The sequence below is a fragment of the Arvicanthis niloticus genome, chromosome 24 (assembly GCF_011762505.2).
Source record: "Arvicanthis niloticus isolate mArvNil1 chromosome 24, mArvNil1.pat.X, whole genome shotgun sequence".
Lineage (NCBI taxonomy): Eukaryota > Metazoa > Chordata > Mammalia > Rodentia > Muridae > Arvicanthis > Arvicanthis niloticus.
Genome location: NC_133432.1, coordinates 1,471,060 through 1,475,595, shown reverse-complemented (window position 1 = coordinate 1,475,595; position 4,536 = coordinate 1,471,060).

Here is a 4,536-nt window from a genome sequence, read left to right as displayed (position 1 = left end):
CATGTGGTGTCAGTTTCATCCTGTTGTGCTACTGTCCCACCCGGAGCTGGTTATGCTTTCAGGTTCATCTTTACAGATTGCCTGTATCCACCAGCCAAATTGAGGAGTCCCATAGGACTTCACAGTGCCAGTGGTGGCTTGCTCAGCTTTGGAAGCAATCCTCAGTTTGATCCATGGATGGGTTCATTGTATATTCCAGGGGAAAAAAAAAAACAGTTCCCACCCACTGGTGAGGATCCAGAGAGGGTGGAGTGGCGCATCATTGACATGCACACCCCCCTCCCCATTTTAAGAGACAGGGTCTTAGGTTCCTAGGCTCAAATGATGTGTTCTCTGCCTCAGATTTCAAGGCTGGGACTGTTGGGCACCCATTATACCTGGCTTCATTTGTCATTTTTTATTCTAAACTTTGGCAAGTATGCTCTGAGGTGGAGTTTTCCCAACACTGTTGACAACATCTTAAATGACTTCTTGGCCACTGTATGCTTCATTTGGAAGGATGTTCAGACCCTTTGTGCCCTCCAACCTCAATAATTATTAAGTCAGGCTCTCAATAGTCCAGGCAGGCTGCAAACATACTATGTATCTAAAAACAACTGAACCACCAATCCTGCTTTTAGGTGTTAGAATCACAGATGTTTATCACTGTGTCTGGTTCTACTTTGCTTATGCTACACACACACCTGTTTGGGTATTTTGTTTTTTGTTTTCTCAGAAAACAGGGTTCTTCCTTGATCTGCCTGTGATTCCCTTTGCCTGCTCTGGCATTGGATTTCCCTTTTAATTTCAAAGCAGACATCTAGTTGTAAGGCTTGCATCTTAAATCTTCATTATCTTCACAGGATAAAAACAAATTATCAGGTACAGTAATATCTATGCATAATAGTAAACCACAATACTAAAAATGAAAGTTCACCAAGGAGGCAGAGTTCCAGAGGAAGTGGAGATGTTGATGGTTTGAGCAGGAGAGACTTGACGGAAAGACCCCCACATAGGAATGGGATAGGGAGTCCACCCACATGAATAGCCAATACCAAGACATTACATGTTCATGGAGTCCATGGTTTATTTTTATGCCCCTTTGAGACATTGTATCAGGTGCCAGAAGGTTTCTTACTAGCAGTGGTTGGCTTTGAACTCCCAATCCTGCCACAGCCTGCTCAGTGCTGGGAATGCAGGAATAGTGTTACCAGAGAGATGGGGAGCTCCCATTTTTCCTTCTGCTTGTAGCTGGTACCTCGTTAGCATCTTTGGGTTTGGTGCTAGGGTAGAATGAGACCCTCATGTGCTATGCAATGTTCTACTATTCCTAGACCTTTAACTTACTCTGTGTATGCGTGTGTCTGTGTACTTACGTGCAGGCACTCAAAAGCCAGGAGAGGCTGTTGCATCCCTCTGTGCTGAAGTTAGCGATGTTTTTATGACCTGATGTGTGTGCTGAGGTCTGAATTCTGGTCCTTGTGACTGAGTACTCAACTACGAGGCATTTCTCCAGCCCTTTGAGACAGAATCTAGTGAAATTGTCCATGCTGGCATTGAACTTTTGATGGTTCTGCCACAGCCTCCCCAGTACTGACATGACACCTGCACCACCACACCCAGACAAACCAGGATACTTGAACAGTGATGTCCTACCGTCACTATAGTACGAGTGCTGTCTTGCAACTTTTGTTCTACCTGCTCATTCTCTTGACCCCTGCAGTCATCTAGGATACCTTGATGACCTCTGAAGAAGTGAGCAGATATAGTCAGTTGTACAATTAGATGGCAAGGATCTGGGTTGTGTGACAAAGAAGCCATTTGGCCATCTTGACCTGTCAGGAATATATGTGTGCTCTCTAAGCTCCTGACAGGAGGCTTTGGGATCTGAATCTCCAGCCTTCATTCAGGGTTCTGTGCTGGGTGATGTCATAACATACTAGGACCTGCTATTGAGACCCTCTTCCACCCTGGGGTTTCTTCACAAAATATTGAACTTTGATGTTCATATGGCTGGACTTCTAGATGACCTGCTGGGGTGGATACTAGCATAGTGGAGTCCTAGAGTGGACCTGGATGGCTGGTTGAAGTATGAGGGTCTCTGCCACCTAAACAGCCATCAGAGTGTATCTGTGAGTCAAGAAGAAGGTTCAGAGTTCGAGGCCAGCCTGGTCTACAAAGTGAGTTCCAGGACAGCCAGGACTACACAGAGAAACCCTGTCTGGGAAAAAAAAAAAAAAAAAAAAAAAAAAGAAGAAGAAGGTTCAGTTCTACAGAACTCAGTGGCCAGTGTCGGTACAAACTTCTGTAGTCTTGTGGCAGAAATTTCCCCGTCTAATCTATTTACAGCGGGAGGCCTGTGATTGGATGGGAAGGCGAAATGGCAGTGGACATGGACCCCGTGGCTTCAAGTAGCATTAGGTAGATAAGAAATCTTAAAGGTTAGGATAACTGGGATAACCTCCCCTCATTTCTTTTTTTTACATTTTAATTATTTCTTTTTTTTTTTTTTTTTTTTTTTTTTTTTTGTTTTTTTTTTTGTTTTTTTTTCCGAGACAGGGTTTCTCTGTATAGCCCTGGCTGTCCTGGAACTTACTGTGTAGACCAGGCTGGCCTTGAACTCAGAAATCCACCTGCCTCTGCCTCCCAAGTGCTGGGATTAAAGGCGTGCGCCACCACTGCCCGGCTTAATTAGTTCTTTAATACCTTTAAATTAGTTCTTTTCTAATACCTCCTGCTACAGAGTGTAACACCACATGGTTTATTTTAGGCATGTTTAAGCACAACACAGTTTGGTGAAAATAATTCTGGTTGTAATGAACTCAAATCCACATGTACAACAAAGCATACATAAACCTTCTTGAGGAACAAAGCAAGCTAAATACAGATAGGACATGACTACATGGAAACTGCAAAGTCCATACTGATAGGTTCTATAGATTGATGGAGAAAAACAAATTTATGATGGGAGTCTAGAGTAAGGTCCAGTGCCAGAAATGTCTCTAGCTACAAACAGCACAAAGGTCACCCAGCCTTTTGGGGAGAAAACATTTTGCATTCTTTCCCTTGAAGGATTCACTGTGTGCGTTTAACATTCTAGTTTCTGCTAGTGTTTATTTGTGAGCACAAAGACCTTCATGCCCCACATCTAGGGACCTGCATAGTTGCTTCCATGACATGCTCATATCAAAGGATAAGGCCACACCTAAACAGTAAAGACATCAGGCTTTCTGTAGCAAGGTGGGTGAAGAGATACTGGGATGCCAAGTGCTGGGATGGACTTTCTGTGGAGGGGAGTTTCCTCAGTACGTGTGAACCCGGGGCATCGTGAACTATTTGGAATTCTTTAGCATAGGCAGCTGCTTCTTCCCTGTTAGCCCTTCTTCCCCAGGGCCCCTTATGAGGCTTTGCTTCCCAAAGGCCAGTGGGATCCCAACTGAATAGGGGTCACAACCAAGTCCTTTCCATGACCCATAAGGCCACTGACTCCTGGCTTTGTTTCTACCACTTCCTGTTATGAGACATCCCTGTGGTTTTCCCTAACTGTAGACTTCAGAAGTGACAGTGCTGGCCCCTATTAATCTGTTTATAGGAAGAAACAGGTTCTGAGCTGGGTTGGCCACATTGTGGCACACTGCTGTCTCAGGGCCTTTGCACTGGTCCTTGTTCACCTTGGATTATGCTTTTCCCCCTGCATATACATACACATGACTCCCTGTCCCATTTCAAGCTGTGGTCACCTTGAGTCACTCAGAGGTATGCAGCCTAGTCCCCCAAGTCTCCGTGTGTGGCTTTATAAATCCAAAGAAGCCAGGAGTCTGAACTGGGAGTCTGAACAGGTCAGCCAGATGGGTGTAGGAAGGACGGTTGCAAGCAGAGACTGGTGAAATTCATCTCTGGAAGTGTGGCAAAGGGTACACATACATTCTCAAAGGTGAGAATTCTCAGGGTCAGTCAGACAGCCTGAAAATGGGGGAATGAAGTCACAGAGAAGGAACTGGGGCTTATGCACCGGTGGCTGCGTGTCCAGGTTTCATGCTGGCTGTGTATCACTCTTTGGCAAAATTAGAAAAATAAGAGTAACTTGTGGAGTCAGATGTGGTGACTCACACTTGTCATCCCAGCACTTGGGAGGCTGAGGCAGGAGGGTTGCCAAAAGTTGGAGAACAGGAGCTGGGTATGGTGGTACACACCTTTAATCCCAGCGTCTTAGAGGATATATATGATAGAGATTTCCAGGCGGGTCAGGGTTATATAGTGTGACGGTTTTAAGTCATTAAACACATCAGCGTCTGGCTATTGGAGCAGCTTCTGGAAACGACAAATGCTGGGAAACTTTATGGTCCACACACCACAAAGACAGTGGTGGAACTGCAAGAGCAGCTGTGACCTCCCAATGCCAGGGTTGGTGCCATGGGCCAGGCAAGGGCCTGCTCAGTACCCCTGAGTCGGTGCTGGGCCTATCTGGGCGTCAGCAGTTATTTACCTGCTGAACGGCTCCCTGGAGCATTCCGAACCTGCACATTTTAATGAGGTGGTTTCACTTTTCTAGCCGCG